Below are 21,908 nucleotides of genomic sequence, written 5' to 3'. Positions count from 1 at the left end.
ACCTCACTATCTCATTATTTTCATGATAGTTGTGAAACTGTTTCTGGTCATGTAGTTTACATTGTCATTGTAAAAGCAAGAATTTTATGTATTTCAACTTCATTATTGTGATGAACAATAAAGAAGCTGACATCCATAAAATTCTTGCCTCTATGTATCACTTCTAGATGCAATTCAAAGACTCCAGATTGTCTTTGTAACTACAATACAGAACTGCTTGAGATACAATTAGTGCAGGGACTTGTGTAATTATGTGGCAATTGCATGTTAACTGTTGGAACCAATACCAGTTGTAATCACTATTGTGTATTGATTCAGAAAAAACATGGTTCCATTTTTTCTAAGAAAAGCAAAATGTTTGGATGTCAACTTCCAATTCTTTATTGTGAATAACACCTTTCGGAGTGTATGCTTGCTCTTTCATCAGGTGATTGGTAGGGAGTATGAGGGATATATATATATATATATATATATATATATATATAGACAATGTCGACCTTTGGGCGACATTTGTGCGACCTTTAGGCGACAGCTGTCGCCCTAAGGATATATTTCTGTCGCCTAAATATCTGCATGTCACAACTATGTTCATTTTCCCTTAATAGCTAGCCCAAAGTGGATGGTTGGATAGAAGGTCGTCTCAGGACCTTCGGGTGTGCTTCTTTTGCATTTTTTTATAAAACTTTAGTGCTGTTATTGTAAAACAAAAAATATCATGTATATAACGCCTGCGACCTTCGGCGACACGGGGTTTTCTATAAAATTCTCTAACAGCTGGATATATGTTCAGTAATAAACAGTGGAGAAATTATTGTCTAGATATATGCTATTAGGTTTTGTACACTTATTTCAAATATACACATCGTTAAGTGTTCGCTATAACATCACTGTTTCGTTCGCAGTACCTTTCGGCGATTTGCCTTCACGCTCCTGTGCGTCAAAAACGTGAAAGTTCAAAAAGCGGCAACGTCGAAATGAACACTTAGCTAATAATTCAATAGTGTCTGTAGATATTGTGGGAGCTGACAGACAAGACTAATATGCCACCAAGAACACGTTTAAATACTTAAAACATTTGATTCTTCAATCAAAATAACAACGTAATAATCTGTAAATAAATTGAATTCATGTTTCACACGAAGGCCCGTTCACGTTTTGTGTCAAATCGGATCCCGTTTGCTACAGTTTTCGCGCACTACACGCGGTGACTTGGCAGCACAAAGCTATGGAAAATGCATGGTATGTATCGTAATCGGAGTATTTTGTTGAAAACAGCAGCATGTACAATTGTATCAAAGGCGATGCCTGTCCCATGACACAATTTATTTCAAAGATTTCGCAACTGGAAGAAACTGTTTGCTAGTAACTTGATCGCGATTGTGAGGTCTCGTATCATGTTGTTTCTGATCCTCACATAGACTATCGCTTAGTCTCTGAATATATATTTTTTATATTAACAAACAAACGCATTATAAATTGAAAAGGAGCCCCGGGGAAACCAGAACCTGAGGAAATCTAGACTTGCTTCATTTAGGGCGTTAGCATTGCAGAAAGGGCAAGGCAGTAGGTAAAATACTATTGTGGTTCAGGGACTGTGAGACAGACTACAGTGGTTGGCCATAAGTGAGTCATCATTAGTGAAATTTCCATAGACTTACATGTTAATTAACTGTTGCAAGAATAATTTTCATAAATAGAGTAGAAGTCATTCTATTTTGATATTTTGCAAACATCTTTGAAATCATCTTCAGCTACGTGTACATAATTTTCTTTCATCTTTCCGTTGATTAGTTATTGAATGACGCCTGATTAAGCACCATTAGTACCACTTAATTTTAATCTATCCCATAGACATGTTAAACCTGATTGGTATGTCTAATATATGTTGTTTAAATAGTTGCAGTTTTCTTAATAATCATCGGAAAATTGAAAGGAAATTATATGTATGTAGCTGAGATGATTTCCCAGCTGGTAGATAAGTACTGAAAGCAATTCCACCGAAACTAAATTTATGAGAAATTATTCTTGCAAGAGTTAATTAACATGAAAGTCTATGGGAATTCCATTATTGATGACTCACTTATGGCCAACTACTGTAGATCCACACCCGAAAGAGCGAATCACAGCTGTATGATTTTATGTTCACTCAGTGGGTGAAATTGACCTTTACTTTTAGGCCAGTGTACATTCTTGTACTTAGACGCAGTTCCGGTGCGGCAAAAACCCGAAAACATCTCTCATTTTGACGCCTGATATTCAGGGCATCAGACTGACTTTTCACACTGATATATTGTTTTCTTTATTTTAAATATATATCTACCAACTAATAGATAAATAAAACCCAAAAACAGTCAATAACCATTACTAATTTCAGGAACTAACCAAATCTGTAAGACTTGAATTCAGTAAAATTACTTATAGGCCAAATGTAGACATAGCATAACACATTACAATCGGTTTTATCACCCACACTGCATATTCTGACTAATAATACATTGACATGGGTTTGCTCAAATAATGAGCTGATAGTGCAGTGTTGAGGAAGACTTGTAGTTATAGTTTCATGATGTCACTCTCCATTGTTGCTCTTTGCTGTTTCCTCTGATAGCTGAACTACACATTTTTATATCAGCTGCACATTTCCTAAATTGGTCATGCAAAGGAAATATGCATTTGCTCTCTGGACCATAATATGTTTCAGTTACATTATTTATATCAAGAGATTCTAACTTTCAAATATAGCTGTTTGTACTCCTACTTTCAACCCTGTCCCTTTGGGTGTTTATGTGCAGTATATCTCCTCCACTGGTCTATCAGAGTGAAAATATCAGTGTATAGTGATGAAATGTATATTTTGCACCATTTTCATGCTAATAATAATAATTTTCTCCATATGAGTACAAAGATTGTAGCCTACCACCTTATTACCTACAAGTAAAGGCTGTCTGAGTCATACCTTGTTTGTTTTTAGTAACCTGATTTTTGTGGCTGGTTATGACAAGAATTTCTAATTACCAGATAACACATTTACTGCTGCTGAGAGATCCTAAAAGATAAAACTTTTTGCATTTGGCCCAGGACTATAACCTTGTCTGTCCACATGCCACTGACACTCAGCCAGCATAATTATGACCAATACATCCTCCTACTCACAGTGTGACTCAACTGACAACCACAAATGTTGGTTACGTTGTATTTTTCTGCACTTGGTCCAAACTTTGATATAGATTCAAATGCTAGAGATTTTCCACTTCACTGATGCACTTGAATCTGTTAATGGAATATTGTGCATGAATACAGTCAGAATTCCCTTTTGAGCTTTCATAATTCCATGGCAGCTATATCTTTGTATGTTTAATGCAGGAACATTTCCTCATTTCAAAGTCTAAATCCTGTACATTGTGTAACATAGGAAAGAGGGTAAACACCAGTGGACAGAATAAGATTAACTGAAAATCAAGGATGAATCTCACTAAAGACATTAAGACATGTTATAATCCTATTGGTTGGTCAATAGACCAACTGTTTCTATGCAGGATATGTTATTAGTCTTTTATGGTTTTAAGTTCCCTTAGCGGTCAAATTGCATAAAAGGGTAATTTTGTTCAAAGCGGGGGTTTCTTAAACAAACCTTTTTTTTTTAAAATGGAGGTAAAGTTTAACATTTCTTTCAATACAAACAGTAAGAATAAAAGCCTCTTCCTGTTGTAAGTTACCTTTACAAAGCCATAACAACAGTTTCAGAAATGCCTCTTTGGTGCATCTATTCAGGTAGTGTGCTATTCATCATTGGTCCATCATCGGCTAATAGTTTGCACTGTCGACTAATATCAACATCCCTGAACAGCACTGGGCAGACAGTATTGATATAAATCATAGAATCGATGATCGTTATTATGAATAGTAACTTAGAACAAAATGTTTAAAGAAACCTGACAGAAATCAGCATTTTGTATTACTGGTGAGTTTTGACATTTATGAATGGATGACTAACAAAATCCTGAACATAATTTAGAAGCAACCCATGAATAAAGATAACTTTGTATATTGTGTGAGTAAATTGAAACTATGATATTATGGGTTTTCTTAAAATCCATTCAAATTGGCTTGATGGCACAAGATTTTCCCTTCGTCACCCTTCAACCCAAGTCCAAAGTTGACAAAGACTGTAAAAAGTCAGAAAAGGTCTAGCCTGTCTCATAGTTAATGAACTGCATTATGTTTACTTCCGTCTATGCCTTTCTGCAATGATAAAGATCTAATTGAAGCAAGTCTAGTTTTACTTAGGTTCAGGAATCTCCCATCTCACTGGAGCTCCTTTTAGTTTAAAAGGAATTGTTTGATTCTATCAAAATTATATATATTCAGAGACTAAGTGCTAGTCTCAGATGGTCCTGTTAGACGTGGAAATCATATCCATTCCAGGTTATGCCTGGTAAGTTAATTTTATTTTACAAAAGTTTCTGAATATGAAACATTGTAAATTCATAATTTATGTATGTTGTTAGGGTGATAACTAAATCTTGTAGAATTTTAAATACTTTATCAGTTCAGAAGAAAAAATATTATTTCTTAAGCTCAGTTTTGAATTTAAGTTCATAATCATTTTGAGAATAATATTGTTAACATTTTAATGTTACTTAATGCAGACAATTATGAACGGGATCAAGAGACGTTGAGCTTGGCAGAGGAGAAATGTGATCTTCAAATTGCAGAATCAGAGGGGAGTCTCTGAGGCATTCCAAAGTGAGGAAGGGAGTATTCACAATTAAACATGAAGGTATTGATCTCTGGATCACATAACCTACATGTTTAAATTGTGAATACCATTTTTACAACTTTGTTAAATTTATTTCTACCTTAACTAGGGATGTCACGATACATAAGTTTCATGAATCGATACGTATCACGATACTCATGTCATGACTCGATATGTATCATGATACCTATTTTCACTGCATTATTGCGTAAATTGAGTTACATTTTGAACATTAAATATTTTCTATTTTATAATAGTCCTTGAAAAGATCAACATTTTCTATTCTCAGAGATTAAAAAGTTCTAATTTCCAATTTTGTGCATGAAAAAATCATTTATAACTGTCATAACATTAAAAAAAGATGATACAATTGCAAAATGTAAACGATACATATTAAAACATATTTAAATTGATACTTTCAAACTAAATATCGATACAGTTTTGAATGTATCAATGATTGTACCGTCTTAGAAAAAGTATCGATGTATCATGGCATTCCTAACCTTAACAATGTTCTAGCCTACCAGGGGCGGTGGGGTAGCCTAGTGGTTAAAGCGTTGGCTCGTCACGCCGAAGACCCGGGTTCGAATCCCTACATGGGTACAATGTGTGAAGCCTATTTCTGGTGTCCCCCGCCGTGATGTTGCTGGAATATTGCTAAAAGCGGCGTAAAACCAAACTCAGTCAGTCAGTCTAGCCTACCTTTAGAATTCAGCACCACAAACTTGCAATACCCGATGAAGTAATGCCTCATGAATCTTCAAATTGTTTAAGCCTTCTCAATATTAGTACAGTTATCCTGAATGGTAGTGAGCCGATTAGTACTGTCTGCAGCAACACATCTTTTAGGTATTATCTCAATACATGATTTTTTACTATTTATAAATGTAACAAGAAATTCAAAATAGCCAATAAGAGATTAATTTATAGACATGGAATAGCCTTATATACAGATAGTCTGTTTTTTGATGACATATATGAAACATTTAAAGAAAAAAACTGTATATACTCTGATAACAAGCAGTTCCAGACAAGTATTGTGGTTCTGATCATGGAAAACTTTACAGAAAATGTAGAAATTTTGAAAACTGGCAGAATTTGCTCTTTTCACATATCAACAGGGTAATTTTCAACATTTTTAAGCTTTTCTATTGACTTTTGCACTTGAATGATGTCCCAACATTTACAATTCAAAAAATTATCCCTGCAATAATCATGTTTTTTATAGAGATATCATTTTCACTTTTAGGTTACTATCTACTGATATCTTACCAGTTTCATAGAGAGCTGATGTGTGTCGTGTTTCGTAGTGCACACAATTCAGACCAGACCCATGAAGAGAAAATATTGGCATTTCTCAATACAGAGTATACAATTAACATATTGCCTACATTTTGTTGTTTTTCTGTAGTCAATAATTCAATCTTCCATCAGATAATCAGGTGTATGAAAGTTCTGACACCATTCTGTTCATATCACAGGGGTGGGTGGGTTCTCAAATAATTTTTTTTTTACATAATCAGGTGTTTAAATGCGTTGTTATCAAATGATTCCTGTAATTGTCAATACATTTGCATTAATGTTTCTGTGTCCTTCATACACAGGAAATTCAGCAAATGAGAACTGAAGACACCTGTATTCCATGTCAGCAGATACATTTTCTTCCTTTACCTTTTCAGGATTCAGATGTAGTATCTGTGAGAAGGTACTAAAGTGTAAAGGTGGATATACTGTTCATCAGCAGATGGACTTGAAGTCAAAAGGTACCAACAGTCTTTAGTAGCTTCTTTCTAGATATCAAGATAAGTGAACACCCATAACATATATCATGATACGAAGTCAAGAATGTGTTCAGCATGACCGCTTTTCATCATATTATTGGCAGGTCATTAGTAAAACAATCAAGCTTTCGCTATGAAATTCCATTGTATACAACTAGGATGTGTTGTCTAAAGGTCTGTGTTTATGATGAATAGGATGTATTGTGTTGACCATCGGGCAACTTATATATATGTATTAATATTCAGCAGACTCTTGGGCAAGATAGGTATATCATTATCATCAGAATGTTGGGTAACACATCCTATCTGTTATAATCACAGCCCATTGGGCAACACATCCCGTCTGCTATAATCACAGCCCATTGGGCAATGCATCCTATCTGTTATTTTTTTATACCTTTGGGCAACACATCCACTGTCATATTTTTTTACAGACCAATGTGCAACACATCCTATCTGTTATTTTACAGACCATTGGGCAACAAATCATATATATTAACAGCAGACATTATCAGTAGACCTGTGGGCAACACATCATATATATTATCAGTAGACCTTTGGGCAACACATCATATATATTATCAGTAGACCTTTGGGCAACACATCATATATATTATCAGTAGACCTGTGTGCAACACATCATATATATCACCAGTAGACCTTGTGGGCAACACATCATATATATCACAAGTAGACCTTGTGGGCAACACATCATATATATTATCAGTAGACCTGTGGGCAACACATCATATATATTATCAGTAGACCTTTGGGCAACACATCATATATATTATCAGTAGACCTGTGGGCATCACATCATATATATCACAAGTAGACCTTTGGGCAACACATCATATATATCACAAGTAGACCTTTGAGCAACACATCATATATATTATCAGTAGACATTTGGGCAACACATCATATATATTATCAGTAGACCTTTGGGCAACACATCATATATATTATCAGTAGACCTTTGGGCAACACATCATATATATTATCAGTAGACCATTAGGCAACACATCTTATATAATACAAGTAGACCTTTGGGCAACACCTTATATGTATTATCAGTAGACCTGTGGGCAATACATCATGTATATTATCAGAAGACTATTTGGCAAAACATCATGTATATTATCAGTAGACCTTTGGGCAATACATATATACAATCAGTAGACCTGTGGGCAACACATCATATGTATTATCAGTACACCTTTGGGCAACACATCCACCACAATCAGTAGACCTGTGGGCAACACATCAATGTATTATCAGTACACCTTTGGGCAACACATCCTAAAATCAGTAGACCTGTGGGCAACACATCATATGTATTATCAGTACACCTATGGGCAACACATCTTACAATCAGTAGACCTGTGGGCAACACATCATATGTATTATCAGTACATCATTGGGCAACACATCCTACAATCAGTAGACCTGTGGGCAACACATCATATGTATTATCAGTACACCTTTGGGCAACACATCCTACAATCAGTAGACCTGTGGGCAACACATCAATGTATTATCAGTACACCTTTGGGCAACACATCCTACAATCAGTAGACCTGTGGGCAACACATCATATGTATTATCAGTACACCTATGGGCAACACATCTTACAATCAGTAGACCTTTGGGCAACACATCATATATATTATTAGTAGACCTGTGGGCAACACATCATATATATCACCAGTAGACCTTTGGGCAACACATCATGTGTATTATATTATCGGTAGACCTGTGGGCAACACATCATATATATCACCAGTAGACCCTTGGACAACACATCATATATATATCACAAGTAGACCTGTGGGCAACACATCATATATATCACCAGTAGACCTTTGGGCAACACATCATGTATATTATCAGTAGACCTGTGGGCAACACATCATATATATCACAAGTAGACCTTTGGACAACACATCATATATATCACAAGTAGACCTTTGGGCAACACATCATATATATTATCAGTAGACCTTTGGGCAACACATCATATATATTATCAGTAGACCTTTGGGCAACACATCATATATATATCACAAGTAGACCTTTGAGCAACACATCATATATATTATCAGTAGACATTTGGGCAACACATCATATATATTATCAGTAGACCTATGGGCAACACATCATATATATTATCAGTAGACCATTAGGCAACACATCTTATATAATACCAGTAGACCTTTGGGCAACACCTTATATGTATTATCAGTAGACCTGTGGGCAATACATCATGTATATTATCAGAAGGCTATTTGGCAAAACATCATGTATATTATCAGTAGACCTTTGGGCAATACATATATACAATCAGTAGACCTGTGGGCAACACATCATATGTATTATCAGTACATCTTTGGGCAACACATCCTACAATCAGTAGACCTGTGGGCAACACATCAATGTATTATCAGTACACCTTTGGGCAACACATCTTACAATCAGTAGACCTGTGGGCAACACATCATATGTATTATCAGTACACTTTTGGGCAACACATCCTACAATCAGTAGACCTGTGGGCAACACATCATATACGTATTATCAGTAGACCTTTGGGCAACACATCATATGTATTATCAGTACACCTTTGGGCAACACATCATATATATAATCAGTAGACCTTTGGGCAACACATCATATATATTATCAGTAGACCATTAGGCAACACATCTTATATAATACCAGTAGACCTTTGGGCAACACCTTATATGTATTATCAGTAGACCTGTGGGCAATACATCATGTATATTATCAGAAGGCTATTTGGCAAAACATCATGTATATTATCAGTAGACCTTTGGGCAATACATATATACAATCAGTAGACCTGTGGGCAACACATCATATGTATTATCAGTACACCTTTGGGCAACACATCCTACAATCAGTAGACCTGTGGGCAACACATCAATGTATTATCAGTACACCTTTGGGCAACACATCTTACAATCAGTAGACCTGTGGGCAACACATCATATGTATTATCAGTACACTTTTGGGCAACACATCCTACAATCAGTAGACCTGTGGGCAACACATCAATGTATTATCAGTACACCTTTGGGCAACACATCCTACAATCAGTAGACCTGTGGGCAACACATCATATATATTATCAGTACACCTATGGGCAACACATCTTACAATCAATAGACCTTTGGGCAACACATCATATATATTATCAGTACACCTTTGGGGAACACATCCTACAATCACTAGACCTGTGGGCAACACATCATATGTATTATCAGTACACCTTTGGGCAACACATCCTACAATCAGTAGACCTTTGGGCAACACATCATATGTATTATCAGTAGACCTTTGGGCAACACATCATATGTATTATCAGTAGACCTATGGGCAACACATCTTACAATCAGTAGACCTTTGGGCAACACATCATATATATTATTAGTAGACCTGTGGGCAACACATCATATATATCACTTCAGTAGACCTTTGGGCAACACATCATGTGTATTATCAGTAGACCTGTATTATCAGCACACCTTTCATATATATCACCAGTAGACCTTTGGACAACACATCATCTATATAATAAGTAGACCTGTGGGCAACACATCATATATATCACCAGTAGACCTTTGGACAACACATCATATATATCACAAGTAGACCTTTGGGCTACACATCATATATATCACCAGTAGACCTTTGGGCAACACATCATATATATTATCAGTAGACCTGTGGGCAACACATCATATATATCACCAGTAGACCTTTGGACAACACATCATATATATCACAAGTAGACCTGTGGGCAACACATCATATATATTATCAGTAGATCTGAGGGCAACACATCATATACTAGTATATCACCAGTAGACCTTTGGGCACCACATCATATATATCACAAGTAGACCTGTGGGCAACACATCATATATATTATCAGTAGACCTGTGGGCAACACATCATATATATTACAAGTAGACCTGTGGGCAACACATCATATATATACTATCAGTAGACCTTTGGGCAACACATCATATATATTATCAGTAGACGTTTGGGCAACACATATATATGTTACCAGTAGACCTGTGGGCAACACATCATATAATCAGTAGACCTTTGGGCAAAACATCATGTATATTATCAGTAGACCTTTGGGCAATACATATATATTATCAGTAGACCTTTGGGCAACACATCATGTATATTATCAGTAGACCTTTGGGCAACACATCCTATATAATCAGTAGAGATTTGGGCAACACCTTATATGTATTATCAGTAGACCTGTGGGCAATACATCATGTATATTATCAGAAGACCTGTTGGCAACACATCATATGTACATTATCAGTATCAGTACCCTTTGGGCAACACATCCTACAATCAGAAGACCTGTGGGCAACACATCATATGTATTATCAGTACACCTTTGGGCAACACATCTTACAATCAGTAGATCCGTGGGCAACAGATCATATGTATTATCAGTACACCTTTGGGCAACACATCCTACAATCAGTAGACCTTTGGGCAACACATATGTATTATCAGTACACCTTTGGGCAACACATCCTACAATCAGTAGACCTGTGGGCAACACATCATATGTATTATCAGTACACCTTTGGGCAACACATATACATGGTCAGTGGACCTTTGGGCAACACATCATATATAGTGTATATACCATGCTCTCTGTAGTTCACCTGTTTACAGTCAAATTTTATTCAAACTTTGTATTCCTTAAGAGGCCATTTAACTAATCAGTTTGTAATCTAGTTATATTATATGGATAAGTGGAGTTTGGTTGTCACACTGTGCACTCAGCTGTAGTATTAAATCATACATACTAAAGGATTAAGATTTCTTCCTTGCAGTCTGTATTGACTGATGTCAGTTATGATTCAACACTTCAAATGATATATGTCATACCTGACTGAGATGCATAAGTGGTGTTCTGCCGGGAAAGGACAATTAGGGACCCTTCATACATATAAATATAGGGTCAGTTTATATGAATTATGGGGTCACACTCAGAGATATCATATACAATTTGAAACATGATTGACCAGTATTGTTATTGAAATACAAATGATTTGCTCTGTCTACTGAGTAAGTCAGTGCATTTCAAGTTTTCCCCCACACTTTCTGAAGAAGATGAGCTCAGTTATCACTAAAGCAAGTGATCATGGTGATGTCATGCATTCTATCAAGGTGTTATTACATTCCATGGTGAACTCATAGCATTCCAGACCTTTCTCATGTCTCACAACTTTGAAAGTCACCTAGATAGATAGAAATTATAAAACGACAGATCATGTTTGTATTCTACAATGTCAGTACATACTGTATGTTTCTAGATTTGTAAGTTTCATTGAGTAGTCAATGCCAAAATTGTTAACATTTCAAACCTCAAGCTGAACTTGTCTGTTCCAAATGTAATTTCTGTTTATCAAATACTCAACAAAACTCTCAAATCTGAAAACATACCATGTCTTTTTTCTAACTAGATAACTAACCCTTAGCCTTCAGCACTGCTAGAACTTGGCTGACATACTGCCGACATATGTCATCAACTGGTTCCAATTGCATCATGCATGACATGTAGGAGATTTGGAGAAAAATCACTGAGCCAATTGTATGCAGAATTTTATGAAGTTTGGTTTAGAAGTTAGCGAATCAGATATCTTTTATTTGTTTGCATATTTTCAGTTCAGACCTTTGTTTTACAAAAACCTAATGCTGCCATTTTAGTCCATCAAAGTGTTGTTTTAATCAATATTTCTCTTTTGTTCAATTACTTTCTTGTTGCTGTGATTATTTTATCATTGCTGTAATAATTTCTCTGAGTATATACCAAAACATGTGCATGTTGCTGCATATTAATTACGTCAATGTTTTGTTTCATCATCATTTCACTTGTTTGAAAAGCACTAAGCAATAAAGTTAACCAGTATCTATCTGGACATCCTTCTCCTACTTTCCCTTTCTCAGTGGTGTCCAGTCTCTATCTGCTTAATGAAGCGATCACTACTACTAGTGTTGACAGGCGGTGGGGTAGCCTAGGGGTTAAAGCGTTAGCTTGTCATGCCGAAGGCCCCGGGTTCGATTCCCCAGATGGGTTCAATGTGTGAAGCCCATTTTTGGTGTCCCCTACCCTGATATTGCTGGAATATAGCTAAAAGCGGCGTAAAACTAAACTCACTCACTACAAGTGTTGACCCTCGTTTCTCTCATAGACATTGGCAGTCACTCCCATTCAATTTTCAGCCATGTTACGAGATTTAAAGTTTCCTCAATACTCAAGGCTCCATCCTTATAGAACTATTTATATTCTACCTTATTGCAAAGTTAATTTAAGGACTATACGTTGTTATATTGAATATTGCAGTGATTAGAAACTAACATGGACTACTCACACTTTGCTAAGGATCACAAAAATTCCCAACTTTACTTAAACATAGATATATAATTTGATATTGTATCCATTTAAAACTGGATAAATAGTAATATAGTAACCCTTCTTTAGGCAAACATCTACTTTAATCTAACCTTATGCACTTGATACATGAGTAACCATAAAAATGGTTTTAATGGCACCAATCAACCATTTTGCAAAGCATGGAAAGAGTCATTTACAAGTTCACAACACCTGTCAATAGCAGGTATGGGATCCACAAGATCAAATGAGCTAAATCTTTAAAATGGCAAATGTTAACTTGTCCTAATAAAACCTTAAGTTGGGGAGTTGGGTAAAGGCTATAGGACTAGAAGCTGAGTGGTGATACTCACTGGAATTGTACCTTGATGTTTTAACATAATTTTGAAAACTTTGTCATATTTCAGAAAAGGAGACAGTTCAGGCATTTCTACAGATTTCCAAGCGTGAATGCTCTTATGTCCAGCTGAGAACAAAAATGATGAACAAGCAGAAAGTACAGCAGCAAAGGACAAGGAAGAGATGGCACACATTTCAAGAATAAGATTAACTTAAAAAGTATGCAGATGATTTCTAAGGGATGTTACAGTTGGGAATTCACTTTCCCAGTAAAGTACAGATACTATGTAGCTAGTACTTTGCTGGTGTGTGCTTTGAACCCACCCTCACAGAACTACATAATCAGCAATTTAACCTGACGAATGTTAGTCAAGGTCTCGTTCAGAGGAGTGTAAATGCAAAAATTACAAATTTGTACTAAGTTATGCAAATAAGAATGTCAAAACTATTTGGTTTAATAAATTGTAATTTTTCAACTTACAATCTTTCTTGTTCCTATCATTGGTTCGCACTGGGGTGGATTATGGCTCCATTTTCTATGGAGTGGGGGTGGATGGTGGTGGTGTAGCACTTGCAGATCTAGTGCAGTGTCTATTTCAAAATGGGTTGCGGTCAGATAGTATTCAGACCAGACATCAGGCAAATGTCAGTGTCAGAGCCCAGTTTATTCAGGAGTCGTTTGGTATGGCTAAGTGTATGATAGGAGAACCGGAATAGTCCCGACTGGCTCAAACTGGGCTGTGTTTAGACGTTATTCAGACCAGAGATCAGGCAAATATCAGTGTCGGAGCCCCAGTTTTTACATGAGTCGTCTGGTATGCCTCAGTGTATGATAGGCGAACCGGAATAGTCCCGACTGGCTCAAAATGGGCTGTGTTTAAATGGTATTCAGACCATACATCAGGCGAGTATCTATGTCGGAGCCCAGTTTATTCAGGAGTTGTCTGGTATGCCTCAATGTATGATAAGAGAACGGGAATAATCCCGACTGGCTCAAAATGGGCTGTGTTTAAATTGTATTCGGAGCAGACATCAGGAAAATATTAGTGTCGGAGCCCCAGTTTATTCAGGAGTCGTCTGGTATGCCTCAGTGTATGATAGGAGAACGGGAATAATCCCTACTGGCTCAAAATGGGCTGTGTTTAGGTGATATTCAGACCAGACATCGGGTAAAATCAATGTAGGAGCCCCAGTTTATTCAGGAGTCGTCTGGTATGCCTCAGTGTGTGATAAGAGAACAGGAATAGTCCCGTCTGGCTCAAAATGGGCTGTGTTTAAATTGTATTCGGAGCAGACATCAGGAAAATATTAGTGTCGGAGCCCCAGTTTATTCAGGAGTCGTCTAGTATGCCTCAGTGTATGATAGGAGAACGGGAATAATCCCGACTGGCTCAAAATGGGCTGTGTTTAGGTGATATTCAGACCAGACATCGGGTAAAATCAATGTAGGAGCCCCAGTTTATTCAGGAGTCGTCTGGTATGCCTCAATGTGTGATAAGAGAACGGGAATAGTCCCGACTGACGCAAAATGGGCTGTGTTTAGGTGATATTCAGACCTGACATCAGGCAAATATCAGTGTCGGAGCCCCAGTTTATTCAGGAGTCGTCTGGTATGCCTCAGTGTATGATAGGCGAACGGGAATAATCCCGTCCGACTGGCTGTGTTTAAATTGTATTCGGGCAGACATCAGGAAAATATTAGTGTCGGAGCCCCAATTTATTCAGGAGTCGTCAGATGATAGAGATAACATACTTCTTTATTTCGTGAGTGCGACGTTTCGATACAGGTGCCGTGTCAACGGTACAAGAATCTGTATCAAAGATCGCACTCACGAAATAAAGAAGTTGTTATCCATAAAACTCTAAATGCCACTGTAGGAGATACCTGAATAATCCCGACTGGCTCAAAATGGGCTGTGTTTAGATGGTATTCCCAGACATCAGGTAAAATATTTATTTAGGAGTCGTCTGGTATGCCTCAATGTGTGATAAGAGAACGGGAATAGTCCCGACTGACGCAAAATGGGCTGTGTTTAAATTGTATTCGGAGCAGACATCAGGAAAATATTAGTGTCGGAGCCCCAGTTTATTCAGGAGTCGTCTGGTATGCCTCAGTGTATGATAGGAGAACGGGAATAATCCCTACTGGCTCAAAATGGGCTGTGTTTAGGTGATATTCAGACCAGACATCGGGTAAAATCAATGTAGGAGCCCCAGTTTATTTAGAAGTCGTCTGGTATGCCTCAATGTGTGATAAGAGAACGGGAATAGTCCCGACTGACGCAAAATGGGCTGTGTTTAGGTGATATTCAGACCTTACATCAGGCAAATATCAGTGTCGGAGCCCCAGTTTATTCAGGAGTCGTTTGGTATGCCTCAGTGTATGATAATAGAACGGGAATAATCCCGACTGGCTCAAAATGGGCTGTGTTTAAATTGTATTCGGAGCAGACATCAGGAAAATATTAGTGTCGGAGCCCCAGTTTATTCAGGAGTCGTCTGGTATGCCTCAGTGTATGATAGGAGATAACAACTTCTTTATTTCGTGAGTGCGACGTTTCGGTGTCAGTTCTGTGCCGTAACGGTGAATCTGTATCGAAAGGTCTCAGTAAAGAAGATGTTATCCATAAAACTTGTTCATATTGGAGTTTCAACTTCTAAAATGCCACTCAAACAAGTTATGATAGGAGATACCTGAATAATCCCGACTGGCTCAAAATGGGCTGTGTTTAGATGGTATTCAGACCAGACATCAGGTAAAAATCAATGTAGGAGCCCCAGTTTATTTAGGAGTCGTCTGGTATGCCTCACAATAGTCCCGTCTGGCTCAAAATCTGTGTTTAAATTGTATTCGTCAGGAAAATATTAGTGTCGGAGCCCAGTTTATTCAGGAGTCGTCTGGTATGCCTCAGTGTGTGATAAGAGAACGGGAATAGTCCCGACTGACGCAAAATGGGCTGTGTTTAGGTGATATTCAGACCTGACATCAGGCAAATATCAGTGTCGGAGCCCCAGTTTATTCAGGAGTCGTCTGGTATGCCTCAGTGTATGATAGGAGAGCCGGAATAGTCCCGACTGACTCAAAATGGGCTGTGTTTAAATGGTATTCAGACCATACATCAGGCGAGTATCTATGTCGGAGCCAAGTACATGTATATTCAGGAGTCATCTGGTATGCCTCAATGTATGATAATAGAACGGGAATAATCCCGTCTGGCTCAAAATGGGCTGTGTTTAAATTGTATTCGGAGCAGACATCAGGAAAATATTAGTGTCGGAGCCCCAGTTTATTCAGGAGTCGTCTGGTATGCCTCAGTGTATGATAGGAGATAACAACTTCTTTATTTCGTGAGTGCGACGTTTCGATACAGATTCTTGTACCGTGTCAACGGTACAAGAATCTGTATCGAAACGTCGCACTCACGAAATAAAGAAGTTGTTATCCATAAAAACTTGTTCCATATTGTACGTCTCAACTTCTAAAATGCCACTCAAACAAGTTATGATAGGAGATACCTGAATAATCCCGACTGGCTCAAAATGGGCTGTGTTTAGATGGTATTCAGACCAGACATCAGGTAAAATCAATGTCGGAGCCCGAGTTTATTCAGGAGTCGTCTGATATGCCTCAGTGAATGATAGGAGAACGGGAATAATCCCGACTGGCTCAAAATGGGCTGTGTTTAGATGGTATTCAGACTCCAGACTCCATCAACCTTCGCTGATCTTTTCGTCGTGATCAGTCATTTGAAATAGTGGCAACAAATCCATATTTAATTACGCAAGTTAATCATGTTGTTACTTTATCTCGTCATGAAACATATTTTTTATATTTGGACTTTGCAATCCAGTTTATTAATTTTACTCAAAAGGTCAAAAAAGAATGTTTATATCAACTGCAGTGAAATCCTGTGTCTCCCCGATATTATAACTTCGGTCCGCATTAGTCACAAAATCACCATCATATTGCATCTACTCACGCCTCGAAATGAAGTGTATTTGGCAGAAAATGGATACGTATACATATTTCGTTTGGCTAAAAGTAATAGTTCTTGTAGCTGGACGATCACATGTCTTCACTGTGGAAATAGCGAGATCGCGCGAAACCTCATTGGTGACAGGTCAAATTGTTCCTTGCATAAATACTATCCAGTAATACACCAAAGAGCTGTCGCATAACCTTACTTATGATTATATATATTTTTCAGTAATAGAGCAAAACCTGCAATTAAAATGAAACAATATACTTGTCATGGTAACATAATAATTTCAGATACTTTATTTTTCCGATCACTCCGATTAACTAAATCACGGGTAGATGGCGGGGAAAAGTGTGCACAGCTGATTGCCATTTCGGACGGTGTATACGAGGCAAATGCACACGCTAATTCTAATCCCTGCATATAATACAATGCCTAGCAAAAACAAATTAGAACTGAAAAGATACATAAAATTGTTTAATGATTTTTAATTGACAATTTTACGTCTTTACTGACAAAATCGTCTTCTCTTGTTCGTTCACGGGAAGCGATACGATGTCGTTTTCTTACCCCCCGAAAGAAAGACTACATATCTGCCTGTCTTTATCAGGGTGTTGATTTCCTATAGAGGTTTTCGGTGTTTGAGTATGAGAATATTTCATATTTAGTTGTTGGTTAATCTTAACATATCCTCAAAACTTATCCCATAGCAAACCATGAGTGGTAAATAACGTAAAATAATCTAAAGCCAGGGCACATTGGCGCTTTATAAATGTATGTTACAGCATAATATTTTTAGAAATATTTACAAGTAATCATAATCTCAGTGTTTATTCTAACTAGTCTGGTTTGTTTGACTGCATCATATTTGAGAAAATTAAGAACAAAAGTATCAATTGATTGCATGTGCGATGTTACACATCGGAAACAAGATAGTCAGTTTCATGCACACATATGAAAAACAATTTTCTCGGCGCGCGAGACACTTGGTCTAGATGCCAGATCCCCCAAAATGGTGAAAATCTGGTGCAGTTCTGGCGACCGAATGGAATGTGATTTTTCACAATCAGGAATGCTTTGGCTTTGATTTAAAGCCGGTTGTCATCAGCTACCATGCGTGACTACCGTACAGAGGCCCTTTTAAGGTGCAACATGTCATGTCAGTTATGGCAATATTTTAACCGATAACTGGATGGTTTAATATAATAACTCTGGTTTGGTTTGACCGATTTTCATAACAAAAATGTTTTTTAATGATCAGACCATGATTTAAAATTGTGGACAATACTATTACATATATGCTCATCGCAAAAATATTTTGGTAAGGTCAAAGGTCAGTTTTAATAGAAAGGGCATTTGATGAGAAAATGTGAGTTGAACTTTACAAATTATAGGTAGTTTTTCCCAAATTATGTGGTTCTGATTCAGCTATATCATTTGAAGATCATATAAACCTTTGGTTGGCATTGTATTCATGAAAAACCATTACAAGGAAATAAAGCTTGGTACTTTGTATTTAGATCAGCAAAACATAAGATAATTTCAGCTCCATGCTTTACAAAGTATCAACAATACTAAATATGTCGAAGATACTGTTGAACTATCATACAAATTTGCTTTTATTGACATTCTAGCAGAAACAACAATTTAGCTGATGTCAGAAGGAGATATGTTTTGATAAGTGTCAGTATTGCACTGACATGCCGTGAAACCCTTAAAGCTGATGGATAATAATATGACATCCTAATGGAAGGTTTACAATTGACATTATGGTGTTCCATTTTTTCTGTTTACAATGTGAAATATTACGACTTTGGTTTTCTTTCTTTATTTTACACCGGCAATCATTGATACATTGTAAAAGATATGACACACTCATCAGAAAGGCGTCATGGTATCTTACCACCAAATATACACACAGGCATGTCATCATAACACAAGCAACATTACCTTCATATCAATTCGTATTTATTGTTCTTAATAGTCATAGGGTATTCCCAGTTGACATGTTAGTCAATGTCAACATTGCCAAGATCACGGGAACATGTTTCATGTCCACATCCACATGCCGAAGCACACAACAGGTTCAACCTCTTGCAGCTACTCTTTCCTGTACATTGGCGTTTATATGCACAGATATGTTGAAGAAGGTCCACGGAAACGATTTAGTCTTAACTTATTTGCAACCTTATCACAGAGGAACAGAGGAATATTTGATGAAGATCTATTACGAAAGAAACGTACTGCTTTAAATACAAAACATTAAGTGCCTAGTTTTGTGGACAACTCAAAAAGAAATTCCTAGACAATATTCATATAAACGTCTTGTAACGTTCATAAAAATATGCATACCTTGGTTTTAGTAATATGTAATGATATACACAAAAGAGTTACACATAGCATGGTCATGACACTATGAGCATCGATCTTCACAAGTGGGATACGATAGCATGCATCAAACAAGTAAGTGAGAACGACCACCCGATCACATTAGTTCGCTCTTATAACATGGGTTGCTGAAGATCAATTTTGACCCAATTAACATATTTGTGAACCTGCCAGAATGGTTAATGAATAAATGCATAGTCAGTCTCATGATATCTATTGTAGATCATTCCAAATGCTATTACTGACAACAGCATGTATGTCACCAATATCTTTTCTGGTGTCTGCATAAGTCGTACCTCAGAGAGCCAATTGTCAAGCTGCATTTAATTAATATCAGCTGTTCCGTACACGCACAGAAGTTGGTATATACGTTGACAGACGCTTTAGAATTATATTTTGCGCGGAAAAACTTTGAATCGTCTATACATATTGACAGTATTGAGTTACCTCGTCTAGATGGATACTAAAAGACCAACTGTCGTTCCTTTCCCGATTTCCATATGTCGCATGACTACGTTGTCCTTCAAGCAGAGAGTGAATGAACTGACAATAGTTATCGTATCATGGAATTGGCTCACGTCAATCACTGTCTTCATCAGCTGACGCACGTCGACAGTACAACGTCAGCTCTAACATATTGACAGACCTCACCCAGATGAACATTACCAAGTCGGCTGTAGTTAACTGCATTGTTCCAACAGCTGTGATCAGCAGAGTGTGTTTCAAATGCTTGCCCAGATCTATATATTTAGTTTCCGAATGCTAATATTACTAGGATTAAGGTTTTTAAATGCATTTCCCTCCTTGTAAGAACCACAATCGCTCTGTATGCCAGTAGTCTGTCTCATACTCCAAACTTTCGGCCCAGCCCCCTTCTGTAATGCAATAGTCCAAAATGAAGCCAGTCTAGTTCTGAGTCTCCGAACTCACTGGGGCTAATTCAGTATATACGGAGTTATATATTGCTATCAAAATTTCCTATTTTCAGAGGCTTCCGCTTGGTATAACGTGCCAGGATCCTGTAATTATGGACCCAAACATGCTCCGGGTATGCTTATTGTGTTTTCAAGACCATATCTATGTTTCTGAATTTCTCCCACATTAAACAATCTGTTGTTAGATCCAAATTAAACTTGCACGCTGTGTAGCCTTTTATGGCATTGGGTTTTGTGCGTGCGTTTGTTTATTATTTTCTTTGTTGCATTTGTATGGGCTGGGGCTATTCAAGATGAAATCCACCTAAGCAGGATTAATTGATTTTATATATTCATGGGTAAATTTTCATAATGTTTGCACTGTAAACTGATCAACATGTGGATGCTTGATGGGCATTTAGAAGTTGGAAGGTAACATAACAACGTATGGTATGGATTTACAACTTCTTTATTATTTACAACACAACGTTTCTAGGCTGCTTCTTAGTAGCCTAGAAACGTTGTGCATTTATGATAATGAATATTTGCTTGATATTGTATGGAATATGGAAAGGTTAATCCAAGTACATTGTATGTACAATTGCTTGTGCGATCTCTTAATCAGGATGATTATTTTCTTCAATTATCCATGGGGTAGTGGAGATAGAGGAAAGATGGGAGGTATATGTTCAAGGCGTTAATGCGTTGATACGTCCAGACATCCAGATAACCTGCAGCGTTGCTTGAAATACTAAATCAATACATATGAAAAAAAGCTTACCTAAAAGAACTTTGAAAAGTAAAACAACACTGTGTGAAAGTACCTGTGAGTAATGCAGCTTTAAGCAGGTTTCGATCACAAGTATTTTTACAGATGTTTTGTTTTTGATTGAATGCATGAATCATGAATCAAGAACAGCGCTGTATAATGCATGGATGCGAAACATGTTGCAAACTGTAATGTTGTCAGTGAACTCCCAATAAACCAGGAGAGAGTAATAACATATTGCATAGCCTAAACAACTATCAAACCTCAATGTGAATAACACAATGTGAACCCAGATTTTCTGTGACCATTTTGTTTTAGTACTGGTAACATGAGCATATATAATGTGTTCAAATACATACCCTTGATATCGTTCCGGAATGATGCACAAGGTTTTAAGCCATGAAAACATTTGAAAACTTGCAAATTTGCAAATGTTTTCCCACCTAAGGAAATATTCATATTTCGAACCCAAGTACACTTAGAAAAGAGTCGGAAATTCCATCACCTACAGTGGAAAC

General features: G+C 37.1%; 2 long non-coding RNA genes across 3 annotated transcripts; both read left to right on the top strand.

Moving 5' to 3' along the window:
- The first annotated feature begins 629 nt into the window (after positions 1-629).
- On the top strand, positions 630-13,725 carry LOC124269670. 2 transcript variants are annotated; one of them, XR_006896568.1, is made up of 4 exons: positions 630-653; positions 4,650-4,746; positions 6,439-6,522; positions 13,408-13,725. It is a non-coding gene; the product is annotated as an uncharacterized LOC124269670 (long non-coding RNA). The 2 variants fall into 2 exon arrangements; XR_006896567.1 differs by lacking the exon at positions 630-653 and adding an exon at positions 992-1,239.
- A 2,293-nt stretch (positions 13,726-16,018) lies between these two features.
- On the top strand, positions 16,019-16,391 carry LOC124269669. The gene is made up of 2 exons (XR_006896566.1): positions 16,019-16,095; positions 16,330-16,391. It is a non-coding gene; the product is annotated as an uncharacterized LOC124269669 (long non-coding RNA).
- The last annotated feature ends 5,517 nt before the right edge of the window (positions 16,392-21,908 follow it).

This window comes from Haliotis rubra, unplaced genomic scaffold (genome assembly GCF_003918875.1).
Source record: "Haliotis rubra isolate DU_JTF1 unplaced genomic scaffold, ASM391887v1 Scf1462, whole genome shotgun sequence".
Taxonomy (NCBI): Eukaryota; Metazoa; Mollusca; class Gastropoda; order Lepetellida; family Haliotidae; genus Haliotis; species Haliotis rubra.
Note: the sequence above shows the minus strand (reverse complement) of the source record. Positions and strands in the feature narration are given on the sequence as shown.